The sequence below is a fragment of the Cetorhinus maximus genome, chromosome 31 (assembly GCF_964194155.1).
Source record: "Cetorhinus maximus chromosome 31, sCetMax3.hap1.1, whole genome shotgun sequence".
Classification (NCBI taxonomy): Eukaryota; Metazoa; Chordata; class Chondrichthyes; order Lamniformes; family Cetorhinidae; genus Cetorhinus; species Cetorhinus maximus.
The window spans coordinates 13,005,777-13,019,931 of NC_135909.1; the positions used below are offsets into that span (position 1 = coordinate 13,005,777).

The 14,155-nt window shown below is 43.5% G+C and overlaps 3 non-coding genes across 3 annotated transcripts; 2 read left to right on the top strand and 1 right to left on the bottom strand.

Annotated features, from left to right (window-relative positions):
• Positions 1–8,839: 8,839 nt before the first annotated feature.
• Positions 8,840–8,929, bottom strand: trnap-ugg (transfer RNA proline (anticodon UGG)). Its single transcript is given in 2 exon segments — positions 8,840–8,875; positions 8,894–8,929. It is a non-coding gene; the product is annotated as a tRNA-Pro (tRNA).
• Positions 8,930–11,884: 2,955 nt separating this feature from the next.
• Positions 11,885–11,974, top strand: trnap-ugg (transfer RNA proline (anticodon UGG)). The gene is given in 2 exon segments: positions 11,885–11,920; positions 11,939–11,974. It is a non-coding gene; the product is annotated as a tRNA-Pro (tRNA).
• Positions 11,975–12,604: 630 nt separating this feature from the next.
• Positions 12,605–12,686, top strand: trnas-gcu (transfer RNA serine (anticodon GCU)). The gene has a single exon. It is a non-coding gene; the product is annotated as a tRNA-Ser (tRNA).
• Positions 12,687–14,155: the final 1,469 nt, after the last annotated feature.

The following is a 14,155-nucleotide window of genomic DNA, read 5'->3' on the forward strand; positions in this document are numbered from 1 at the left end:
TGCTGTTAGACCTGCTGAATTTTTCCAGCATTTCCTCTTTTTGTTTGTTTTCCAGCATCCGCTGTGTTTTGCTTTAATTTCCCCTATTTCTCTTTTTTATGTCATGGTTTTCTATTATGAGTGTGTGTCTGTGTGTGTGTGTGTCTGTGTGTGTGTTTGTGAGAGAGGGACAGCGCATGTGTGTATGTGTGTGAGACTTATGGTATCTTGAAAAATTAATTCACATAATTTCATATTCCATACTGTATGTTGATAAGCTTTACTTTTCTATTCGGGAAGAGCTTTTTTATAATAAACAAATGTATTTGTTGTTTATCGAAATAATCCACTTTAAATTCCCTTTTCTTTTCGGTAACAGTGGTGAAGGTAAATAATTGGCCATTTTGATGAGTGAATTGAACATTCAATCCAATGTTGTGACCTGTGGAGTAGTGGCACTAGACCCACGGTGCACTCCTCCCATCCCGCACGTAACAGTGTGCTCACTCAGAAACTTAGCTCCAGGTCTCTGTCGATTCCTTCTGTAAAGCAGATGACATATTGGGCTTCCCACTAAACATGTAGAAAACTAAGATCCGATTCCAATATTCGTGACTGAGGAAGACCCCCAGAAACGGCTGCACACAAAGAGCTTACTGAAAGGTCAAATTATGTTGTTTCAGTGAGTCATAGAAGTGACCTTGGAGCAGGTTAAGCAGCATTTCCTGTGTTTCAATGAGAAATTCTGATCTGAATTTAAAAGGAAAGGGTAAATATTTGTAATATTCATGAGATCCGTCCGCCAGATGACTGAGGCGAGCTCATTTCTCGATCTAATCACAGAGAGGTACAGACACACAGAAAAAATAATAAACAAAAAGGTTAATTGGATTCCAATTCCGTTCCCCAAAAGCACCACTGAAATGGATCAACAGACGGATTTTTCAGGATTTCTATTCTCAATGACTGACCGAGGAATCAGAAGCTGGGAACATATGAGAGTTACATGGTTGTTAGCATAGTTTAATAGGAGCTGAGTTGACCAGCGCTTGTTCACATGTTTTTCAAAGAAAAATAAGGTGAACCGATCGCTATTCCAGTAACATGGACCAGCGGGTACAGAGCTGCACACGTGCTTTGGAGGAGGGCAACTCTCCCCTACCCTCAGAAGCGGGACTGAGTCTCCACAAAAATTATTCGCAACATCAACTAGTGAACAACACATGCAGACACGGGAGACGATCAAGGGAGCGGACTTGCCGAAACCGAGGACTGAACCAGGGACCTTTAGAGCTTCAGTCTAACGTTCCCCCAACTGAGCTATTTCGGCTGACAGAAGTGCTTTCTTCGAGCCAAAATTGAACCAGAGACCTAAGGGTGTTAGTTTTACAGGCACCTACAATCCTCCGCTTATATTAGAGAACATGATCGTATAATGACAAAGGACAGCCATCACCTCGTTTCAGTTTCCTCCAGGTTTCCAGTTTTTCTTGATAAAGTCGGGGTGCAAAGCCCAATGAAGCATCAGTTCATTGCCATAATCACTCGGCCAATCGCTACACAGGGATTGTCCTACAAACAGCTTTCTTCATCCTTTGAGTGAATTGCTCCCTGAGGTCACTATTTAATGGCTTCACTCTAAGTTTAAGGTAATATCTATTTATTCTGCACTCCCCCACCAGAGGAAATCGTTTCTCTGCATTAAAACCTATTAATCATCTCAATTACCTCAACCAGATAGCGCCTACAGCTTCTCAACTCAGGACTATGTATGCAACACAGCGGGAGCACATCTAACAGCAGATCAGAAAACTGAGTGTGTAGCGCACGTGGTCATGGCTACTTTTGCACCAATTCTGTATCTGGATTATTGGAACCCGCTTGTGATAAACACTGTCACCTTTCACTGTTTAGCAGATGAGTTTCATAGAGCCACGTATGTGATTCCCTCAGTTCCGCTTTTGCACAAAGCTGGGGAAAGGCATCACAGATGTCAGTCTTCAGCTAGCTCCATTCACTCCAAGTGAAATCAAGAAATGGCTGAAGGTACGGGTAACTGCAAAGGCTTTGGGCCCTGACACCATTCCTGCAGCAGTACTGAAAACCTGTGCTCCAGAAATAGTCTTGTTCCTCGCCAAACTGTTCCAGTGCAGCTACAGTTTTATAAAATAATGGTTGGGCCATGAGCAGAACCTTGTGTCGAACAATGATCAGCACACTTTAGAAAGATGTGGCGACATTAGGGAGTGCACAGGAAACATTGGTGGGAAAATGATTTCACTGAGAAACCTCAGTTTGATGGGTACATTGGAGAAGCTGGGGCTGTTCCCCTTAAGAAGGTGATGCTGAGAGGAATGTACAGAGTGGTGATCATCTGAAAGCCTATTTGCTGCAGGATGAGGAATTTGGGAATATAGGAATATAAGGAGACAGGTCAACATCAATCGTGTTCAACTCGTGACTGTTCCCTATTTTCACTTCATCTATCCACTGTGGTTTCATAATCCTTAAATATCCTACATCTTAATAACAATAAAAACTTGTACCCAGTTTCAGTATCGAAAACTTTCAGCTGATCCTAAGCTTCAGTAACAATTTTCAGAAGGTTCCACATTTTTACGAACTTTTGTGTGAAGAAGTGTTTCCTGACGTCACCCTTGAACGGCTTAGCTGAAATTGAATGTTATGTCCTCTTGTTTTGGATTCCCCAAAACAGGGAAAATTGTTTCTCTGTATCTAAACTATCAAGTCCCTTAATCACCTCATAAGCCTCAATTCGACAACCTGAACAAAACACATGCGGGAACCTGGGTTTGAAAATTGAAGAAACGAGTACAAAAGCAAGGCGGCAATGGAGAATTTTTATAAACACTGAAATAGAAAGAAACTGGAGGCGACAGACGTGGACAATGTTGGATGAATGGCCCCATCCTGTGCTATAACCATTCTATGATGCTCTGATTCCAACCTACCCACATTCTTTAATCCTTTTAGAAACAGAGAAGAAGTAGTAGGCCATTCGGTCTTTTGAACCAGCTCCGCCATTCAATATCGTCATGGCTGATTCTCTATCTCAACGCCACACTCTCGCTCTTTCCCCATGCCCCTTGATGCCTTTCGAGTTCAGAAATCCATTTCTTTCTTGAATATATTCAGTGACGTGGCCTCTGTGGTAGAGAATTCCACAACTTTACCACCGTCTGAGTGAAGACGTTTCTCCTCATCTCAGTCCTAAATGGCCAACCCCGAATCATGAGATTCTTACCCTTTGTTCTGTACCTCCCAACAAGGAGAAATATCCACTATACATCCAGTCTGTCCAGCCCTGCCGGAATTGTATAGGTTTCAATGAGAACCTCTCTTATTCTTCGAAACTCCAGTGAATACAGGCCTAGTCGGCCCAATCTTTCCTCAAACGACAATCCTGCCATCCCTGGAATCATTCTGGTGAACTTTCGATGCACTTCCACTTTGACAAGTATATCCTTTCCTCGGGAAGGAGACCAAAACTGCACACAACACTCCAGGAGTGGCCGCACCAAGGCCCTGCACTGCTGCAGCAAGACACCCTTTCTGCTGTGCTCAAGAGGCCTTGCAATGAAGGCCAATATACCATTTGCCTTCTTAACTGCTTGCTGCATCTGCGTGCTTGTTTTCAGTGTTTGGTGTACAAGGACACCCAGGTCCATTTGAACATCAACATTTCCCAATGTATCAACATTGAAATAATATTCTGCCATTGTGTTTATCCTACAAAAGTGGATAAATTCAACACTTATCCACCTAAAACTGCATCTACCATATATTTTGTCACTCACTCAACTTCCCTTAATCGCCTTGAAGCCTCTTTACATTGTCCTCACCATTCACACTTCGATGAAGTTCCTTGTCGTCTGATAACATGGAAATATTACATTTGATTCCCTCATCCAAGTCAATGATATGTATTGTGAAAAACTGGGGCCCAAGCACTGATCCCTGTGGTACCCTACTGGTCACCGTCTGCCATTCTGAAAAATACCCATTTAATGCTACTCTCTGTTTCCTGTCTGCCAACCAATTCTCAATCCACACCAAAATATCACCCCCAATCCCATGTGCTTAAATTTTGCACGCAGACCTCTTACATGGGGCTTTATCAACAGCTTCCTGAAATTAAAAAATACACCACATCCACTGGCGCTCCCGTATTTATTCTGTTACTTTCGTCCTCAAATAAACTCCAGCAGCATTGTCAAACATGATTTCCCTTTCATAAATGCCTGTTCATTTTGTCTAATCCCGTTGATGTTTTCTAAGTTTCTTGTTATCACATCCTTTATGAAAGACTCTAGCATTTTCCCTCATGTCAGGCTAACCGAACTGTAATACCCTGTTTTTTCCCCTCCCCCTTTTTTAAGTTGTGGGGTTACATTTGACACCCTACAGTCTGCTGGGACTATTCCAGAATCTACAGAAATTTGGAAGATGGTAACCAGCGCATCCATTATTTCCATGACCACGTTCTTTAGTACCGTGGAATGTAGATTTTCAGGCCCTGGGGATCTATCGGCTTTCAGTGCCATTAATTTCTTCAGCTCTGCTTTTTTAGGAATACTAATTCTCTTCAATTCCTCCTTCTCACTTGACCTTTGGTTCGCTGGAATTTATGGGAATCTACTTGTGTCTTCCTCCGTGAGGATAGAACTAAAGTAGTTGTTGAATTGCCCTGCTACATCCTTGTTCTCTATTGTAAATTTTGTTGTTTCGAAATGTAAGGGCCCTACATTTGTCTTCATTAATCTTTTTCTTCTGCGTACTTATATAAGCTTTTACAATACTCTTTATGTATCTTTCAAGTTTACTCTCATTCTCTATTTTTCCTCTTTTAATTAACCTCTTGGTTCTCCTTTATTGAATTCTAAACTGCTTCCAATCCTCAGGCTTGCTACTTTTTCCAGCAAATTTATATGACTGCTCTTTGGAACTAATACTATCCTTAATTTATTTTGTACACCATGGCTGGACCACTTTTCCTGTTGTCTTTTTGCGACAAAAAGGAATATACACATGTAGCAATGCATGAATTCATTCCTTAAGTAGTAATCATTGCCTACCCACCATCATGCCTTTTAATGAAGTTCCCCAATCGATTTTAGCCAAATCACTCCTCATGCCTCCGCAGTTTCCTTTGTTTTGATTTTGGACCATAGTTTTGGATTGGATTACTTCATTTTATAACCTAAGAAAGAGTTCTTTCATATTATGGTCACTGTTCCCTCACGGACTTCGCACAACAAGATTATTCATTAACCCCGTCTCATTGAAAAAAATAAACACATCTATTATAGCCTGTTCCCTAGTTAGTTCTTCGATGTACTTGTCAAAAAAGCTATTTCAAGCACAATCCATCATTTACCACAGTGTTATTGATAATTTGATTTGTCCACTCTATATGTAAATTAAAGTCACCCATGACAACTGTAGCACACTTGTTACATGCATTTCTAATTCCCTGTCTAATGCCGCCCCCTACCTTACCACTTCTGTTTGGAAGCCTGTATACACCTCCCGCGAATGTTTCCCGCACCTGATTGCGTCACAGCTCCACCTAGATTGATTCTGCATCTAGATTTTCTCTCAATATTGTATTGATGTCATCGTTAACTAAAAATGCCACGCCACCTACTTTTCCTTTTTGCCTGTTCTTCCTAAATATCGAACACCATTGGATATTCAGCTCCCAGCATTGGTCACCCTGCAGCCATGTCTGTGTAATCACAATCAGATCCTATGCGTTGACATCTATTTGCATTGTTAATTCGCCCACCTTATTGCAAATGCTCCATTCATTCAGCTACAGTGTCTTTAGGCTTTTCTTTTTACACATCTTTCTTTGTACTCTGGCCCTATTTGCTGCAGCCTCCGTTTCCTCTGCCTTCTACTTCTGATGTTTTTGCTTTTCTGTCTTTCATTTCTATCTTTGTTTCCCTGTCTCATGTCTCCCCTCTCAGGTCCCCATCCCCCTGCCAGTCTAGTTCATCCGACTATCATTCTGGCGAAGCTGCACTGCAGCCTCTACGTTACAGATGTATGTCCATGCAACTTCAGCTGCTTCATCAATGACCTTCCCGGCAAAGTAGATTCAGAATTCGGGATGTTCGCAGATGATTTGCGCAATGTTTAGCACCATTTGCGAGTCATGAGGTTCTGAAGTTGTCCGTTGCATGAACAGAGAGGCCTGAACAATATTCAGACATGGGCTGATAGGTGGCAAGTAAGAATTGCGCCTCATCAGTGGCCAGGCAGTGACCATCTCCAGCCAGAGAGAATCCAATTATCTCCCCTGAAGCTCAATGGAATTAACATCGCTGAATAAAGCATCATTCACATCCTGGGTGTTATGATTGAGCAGACACTATATTGGACTAGACATACAAATACGGTGCTTACAAAAGCAGTTCAGGTGTTGGGAATTCTGCAGAGAGGGACTCCGCTCCCCCAGCCCAAAACCTTTCCCACATCCGCAAGGCACAGGTCAGATGCCTTCTGAATACTTTCCATTTGCTTGAATGCTTGAAACTCCAAGAGCACTCAAGAAGCACGACAACATACGGGACAAAGCAGCCCGCTTGCTTGGCACCTAATACACCACCTTTTACATCCAATCCCTCCAACATCGACGCACAGTGGCGGCCGTGTATACCATCTACAAGATGCACTGCTGTAACTCACCAAGTCTCCGTCCACAACAACTTACAAACCCGTGAAATCTACTGCCTAGGAGGCCAATGGCAGCAGATGCGTGGGAACACAACCACCTGCAAGTTCTTCTTCAAGCCACACACCATCCTGACTTGGAGCTATATCGCCGTTCCTTCACTGTCACTGGCACAACATTGTGGAACTCGGTTCATAACATCATTGTGAGTGTACCTACACCACATGGACTGCAGCGGTTTCAAGTTCTCGATGATAGTCAGGGATGGGCAATAACTGATGACTTAGTCAGCGAGAGCCAATTCCGGTGAAGGAATAAATAATAATAAACAATATGAATAATCTTTTTGTAATGTTTCCATTGTCTCTCAGCCGCAGTAGCTTCTGTGGGGGAGACTTCTTGATTTCCAATACTCTTCGCGTGAAGACGTTCTTCTTGTCAACGCCCCTGAACAAGGTAAATTCCCGCTTGGTTTGCAGACTGTCCACCAGGTTAAATAACGAAGCTAGCGAGTCATTTAATCATCGTGCGCATCGCCATCAGATCAAACCTTCAATATAGTTATTCAAGGAATTACAAGAAATGTCGAGACAATCCGTCTGCCCTCATAACTTGGGTTTGATATCACAATGATAATTTCAGATTTCCATTCTGCATAAAGCTGTCCCATACAAAAACTGGATTCAAACTCACGCCTGGGAAACATAATGGATTCACAGCTTTAAACTCTGGACCACCTCGCCACATGCATGACACTTATCTAACAACGTCATGTAGCTTTGGCATCCATGTGCTGTTGAACTAAATGATCCTCTTTGGCACAGGTCCTGAACATTCAGCCAGATGATCAAAATGGAAATGGAGTTTCTGTTAGCCGACGAAATTTCCATCGCATCAGTTCAGGGACTGGTGTGAATGGACTGATGCGAAACATTTCAACACCATGTCCAGCATGTATCTTCACAGTGTGAAAACCTACTGTGGAAAGCCTGAAACAGACAAACATTCCGCAGCAAAAAAAAAACCCCTCCAGGAGATTCCTCACAGGGGAATCCATAGACCATCGAAACACACGCTTCCCGACCTACATTGTCTGATCATTGAGACACATGTATCTGCTCCTGTCTGGCTTCATTCCGTGAAGGCATAGAAATTATATTCTTCCACTGAACCGTGAAAGTGTCTCTAGAGCAGCTTAAAGAGAATTCCTTCTGTTTCACTGAGATATTCTGAATTGATCTTTTTCTTTAAGTCACAAAATGCTTTATTATTCAACACGTCTGTCCATTACAGGGGCTGATGAAAGATCCAATCAGTGAGGTGCGCAGTCACCCTTTTAAAACATTATTTCAGGGGATGTGAGAGTCGCTCGCAAGGCCCGTCTTTGTTACACATCCCAAACTGTCCTTGAACTCAGTGTCTTTCTCAGCGGGCAGTTAGGAATCAAACTCATATGTAGGCCAGACCAGGGAAGACATCAGTGAACCAGCACTGAGATTAGCGTTTAATTGCAGGTTTTAATTATTGAGTTTAATTTCCACCAGCAACTCTGGTGGGAAATGAACCCAATTCCCCGGAATATTTCCACTGCTCCACTGTCTCCCCTTAGAGAGAGCTGGAAATATCAAGTCGAATGGTTCGCCATGTTAATGTTAACAAAAAGATCGAACCCGAGACGTTACAAGAAAAGTCTATGCAACCTGGGCTCATTATTAGGATTGTAGTATCACATTCGTGATTCCAGGCAAAGCTTCTGCAAAATCACCGCACAAAGGCAGAAACAGTTTATGAAGTTAGGACGAAGGTGGGATTCGAAATACTGCGCACAAAGAACAAGCGATAAACAGTTCATCGCTTTAACCTCTGGGCCACATGAAACACGGGACTCCCACATCTGCTTGTCATTTCAATCAACATTTCAAACCGAGTGCTATCAGCCTCCCACGTGAATCCACAAGTAGACAGTTCCCTCATTTGATGTATTAGAATAAATTCAGAGTCTCATGGCACGGAGAAACGTTGTTTAAACTTGGCATTCATTTAAATCGCGTGTGTTGAAGTGATACATTCCCTGCAATGACTTCCCGGGTGTTCAAACCTGGTCCTGATTTCCGGAACTGCCACCACCTCGAGCGCGAAATAAAAAAGCTGCATTAAGATGGGCTCGTCCGGGAATTGAACCCGGGACCTCTCGCATATTAACTCAACGAAAGTCCCAAAGCGAGAATCATGCCCCTAGACCAACGAGCCACCTGCATAACAAAACCCAAATAAGGAATCCTTTCATTGTCACACAAAGTGCATCAAACAAAAGCGAATTACAGTTCATGCTGGAAATATTTTCCAATGTTTTACAAACCCCGGGGACGACTCCAACCAGTGGAGAGTTTCCCGCCTTATTTCCTTTCACTTCAGTTTTGCTGGAGTCCTTTGATGTCACATTCGGTCAAATGCTTCTTTGAACTCAAGTGCAGTCACTTGCACCTCATGTCTTGAGTTCGGCTGTTTTCTTCAGGTTTGGACCAAGGCTGCAATGAGGTCAGGAGCTGAGTGACCCTGGCAGGAAACAAACTGAGCTTCAGTGAGCGGGTTATTGCTGAGTAAGTGCCACTTCATCGCACCGTCGAAGACATTTTTCCTCACCTTCTTGAGAAACTAGAGAAGACGGATGGGGCGGTTTTTGCCTGGATTTTCCTGTTTTTTTCGTGGACAAGACAGACCTGAGCAATTTCCCACATTGCCGGGTAGATGCCAGTCTTGTAGCTGTAATGGAACAACTTGGCGAGGAGCGAGACTATTTCTGGAGCACAGGTTTTCAGTACTGCTGCAGGAATGGTGTCAGGGCCCAAAGCCTTTGCAGTTACCCGTGTCTTCAGCCATTTGTTGATTTCACTTGGAGTGAATGGAGCTGGCTGAAGACTGGCATCTGTGATGCATTTCCCCAACTTTGTGCAAAAGCAAAACTGAGGAAATCACATACGTGGCTGTATGAAACTCATCTGCTAAGCGGTGAAAGATGACAGTATTTATCACAAGCGGGTTCCATTAATTCAGACACAGATTTGGTGCAAAAGTAGCCATGACCAAGTGCGACACACACACATTTTTCTGATCTGCAGTTAGATGTGCTCCCGCTGTGACGCTTACATACTCGTGAGTTGAGAAGGTGTAGGCGCTATCTGGTTGAGGTAATTGAGATGATTAATAGGTTTTAATGCGGAGAAACGATTTCCTCTTGTCGGGGAATACAGAACAAATGTATAAAACCTTAAGCTTAGAGTGAAGCCATTTAATAGTGACGTCAGGGAGCAATTGGCTTTATCAAGAAAAACTGGAAACCTGGAGGGAAGTGAAACAGCGGCTGATCCTTCAATGAGGAACTTTACAGCCTTTCCAGTGTGAACATTCAGCTCAACAATATCGCTCTGTAAAAACTGCCAACATTCTGATTCCCTTCTGTTCGCAGATGCGGGTTTGAGCCTCGGTTTCACTGAGATGTTCTGAATTGATCTTTTTCTTGACGTCACAAAGCGCTTTATTATTCAACACGTCTGTCCATTACAGGGGCTGATGGAAGATCCAATCAGTGAGGTGCGCATTCACCCTTTTAAAACATTATTTCAGGGGCTGTGAGCGTCGCTCGCAAGGCCAGTCTTTGTTACACATCCCAAACTGTCCTTGAACTCAGTGTCTTTCTCAGCGGGCAGTTAGGAATCAACCTCATATGTAGGCCAGGCCAGGGAAGACATCAGTGAACCAGCGCTGAGATTAGCGTTAAATTGCAGGTTTTAATTGTTGGTTTAATTTCCATCAGCAACTATGGTGGGAAATGAAACCATGTCCCCGGAATATTTCCACTTCCTTCGAGAGAGATTGAAATATCATGTCGAATGGACTCTAAGTCGGATGCCCATGTTATTGTGAACAAAAGTATTGAATCCAAGATCTTACAAGAAAAGTCGAAGCAAAATGGCCTCATAACTTGGTTTGGAGAATCACATCAGTGATTCCAGGCAGAGCTTCTGCAAAATCACCGCAATAAGTGGGAAACAGTTGATAAAGTAACGACGAAGATGGGATTCGAACCCACACGTATAAAGCACAATGAATTAGCAGTCCATCGCCTTAACCTCTCGGTTATACTTTTTGCATGAGTAAGCCTTTGAAATAAATGATCCTCTTTGGTACAGGCCCTAAATATTCGGCCAGATGTGTAAAGATGGAAATGTAGTTTATGTCATTAAAATAAATGTGCCTCACGTCAGATCAGGGACTGTTGTAAACCGACTGATGTGAATCACTTCAACACTTCACCCTAATATCCAACATCTAACTGCAGATCAGAAAAATGTGTGTGTGTCGCACATGATCATGGCTACTTTTGCACTAAATTTGTGTCTGAATGAATGGAACCCGTTTGGGATAAACACTGTCGCCTTTCACCACTTAGCTGATGAGTTTCCTAGGGCCACGTATGTGATTCCCTCAGTTCTGCTTTTGCACAAAGCTGGGGAAATGCATCACAGATGTCAGTCTTCAGCCAGCTCCATTCACTCCAAGTGAAATCAAGAAATGACTGAAGGCACGGGTAACTGCAAAAACTTCGGGCCCTGACACCATTCCTGCAGCAGTACTGAAAACCTGTGCTCCAGAAATAGCCTCGCCCCTCGCCAAGTTGTTCCAGTGAAGCCACAAGACTGGCATCTACCCGGCAATGTGGGAAATTGCTCAGGTCTGTCTTGTCCACAAAAAAACCCAGGAAAATCCAACCGGCAAAAACCAAAAATCAGTCTTCTCTAGTTTATCAAGAAGGTGAGGGAAAATGTCTTCGACAGTGCGATGAAGTGGCACTTACTCAGCAATAACCCGCTCACTGAAGCTCAGTTTGTTTCCTGTCAGGGTAACTCAGCTCCTGACCTCATTGCAGCCTTGGTCCAAACCTGAAGAAAACAGCCGAAGTCAAGACGTGAGGTGCAAGTGACTGCACTTGAGTTCAAAGAAGCTTTTGACCTAATGCGGCATCAAGGAACTCCAGCAAAACTGAAGTGAAAGGAAATAAGGCGGGAAACTCTCCAATGGTTGGAGTCGTCCCCGGGGTTTGTAAAATATTGGAAAATATTTCCAGCATGAACTGTAATTCGCTTATGATTGATGCACTTTGTGTGACAATGAAAGGATTCCTTGACGGCGTTTTGTTATGCAGGTGGCTCGTTGGTCTAGGGGCATGATTCTCGCTTTGGGATTTTCGTTGAGTTAAAATGCGAGAGGTCCCGGGTTCAAATCCCGGACGAGCCCATCTTAATGCAGCTTTTTCATTTCGCCCTCAAGGTGGTGGCAGTTCCGGAAATCAGGACCAGGTTTGATCACCCGGGAAGTCATTGCAGGGAATGCATCACTTCAACACACCTGATATAAATGAATGCCAAGTTTAAAGAGCGTTTCTCCGTGCCATGAGACTCTGAATTAATTCTAATGCATCAAATGAGGGAACTGTCTATTTGTGGATTCACGAGGGAGGCTGATTGCACTCAGTTTCAATCTTGACTGAAAGGACAAGCAGAGCTGGGTACTCCAGTGTTTCATTTTAATTTACCACATTTTAGCTGTGTTCCGGTGCTTGCAGTGAGCTGGGAGGGGTTTCCTTTTGCTACCAAATGCTTGTAAGTTCTGGTCTTTCAGCGCTGGATTTTCACACTGTGTAGAAACATGTTGGATATTAGGTTGAAGTGTTGAAGTGTTTCACATCAGTCGGTTTACAACAGTCCCTGATCTGATGTGATGCACATTTATTTTAATGACATAAACTACGTTTACATCTTTACACATCTTGCCGAATATTCAGTGCTTGTACCAAAGGGGTTCATTTATTTCAACGGTTCATGGATGCAAAAAGTATAGAAGGGGGTTTAATAACCAGCATTTTGCGACGAGGTGGCCGAGAGGTTAAGGCGATGGACTGCTAATCCATTGTGCTTTGCACGCGTGGGTTCGAATCCCACTTTCGTCGTTACTTTATCAACTGTTTCCGCCTTATGGGGATGATTTTGCAGAAGCTCTGCCTGGAATCACTAATGTGATTCTCCAACCCAGGTTATGAGGCCAGCTTGCTTCGACTTTTCTTGTAAGATCTTGGATTCGATACTTTTGTTCACAATAACATGGGAATCGGATTTAGAGTCCTTTCGACATGATATTTCCATCTCTTTCTAAGGGGAAACATTGGAGCAGTGGAAATATTCCGGGGACTTGGGTTCATTTCCCACCAGAGTTGCTGATGGAAATTTAACTCAATAATTAAAACCTGCAATTAAACGCTAATCTCAGTGGTGGTTCACTGATGTCTTCCCTGGTCTGGCCTACGTATGAGATTGATTCTTAACTGCCGCTGAGAAAGCCACTGAGTTCAAGGACAGTTTGGGATGTGTAACAAAGACTGGCCTTGCGAGCGACTCTCACATCCCCTGAAATAATGTTTTAAAAGGGTGAATGCGCACCTCACTGATTGGATCTTCCATCAGCCCCTGTAATGGACAGACGTGTTGAATAATAAAGCGCTTTGTGACGTCAAGAAATAGATCAATTCAGAACATCTCAGTGAAACCGAGGCTCAAACCCACATCTGCGAACAGAAGGAAATCAGAATGTTGGCAGTTTTTACAGAGCGATATTGTTGAGCTGAATGTTCACACTGGAAGGCTGTAAAGTTCCTCATTGAAGGATGAGCCGCTGTTCTTCGAGCGAACCTTGAGCTTCATCGGAACATTGCAGGAGTCCGAGAACCGAGTGATCAGGGTGAGAGCCAGGTCGCCAGTCATTTCGTTTCACCAGCTTGACTGTGTGGATGAGTTGGTTGGACTTTCTGTTAATTTCGCGCACATTCTTGGCTATCAGTTTTGTCGCAGGAAAATGCCACTTCAACACTTTCTTCAAAAGTAACCCCATTCCAACTCTTACTGCCCTGAGAAACTGCCACTTAGACATGTGATGACCAGCTATTGAAGTGAGCGCTGCCTAACTTCCCTGACCGTTAATTCCCCTTGAGCTTCTTTGCTAAGTCGAATTAAAGCTGAATTTCTGCAACTCCTATAACACAGCTAAAATATGGTCAAGTAATATGAAACTGTAACCCTCCCGCCCAACTCACCAACATCCGCCGCCACAACACGTCCCTCCCCTCAGTGCATCCCCCCAACTGCCACCACACTCGCCTCCCGGAACCACCAACCCACCCACCCGGCCCCACAGCCACCCGCAGCTCTGCCAGTCTGAATGTTCTTTCAGACAAGCCTACAACTCCATGTTGAAATCAGGCTGTGAACATTTCGACCCGATAGGGCTGTGTACAAATAGGGTCACATGGATTTCATGGTTCTGAAAGAAAACATACCTCGGAGACTGTGTTTTAAAAAGTGGACTTTTTTTTCCTTTGAGAAGAGAAGGACCAACTGCTTGATGTTGTCACGGATCAGTGCTGGG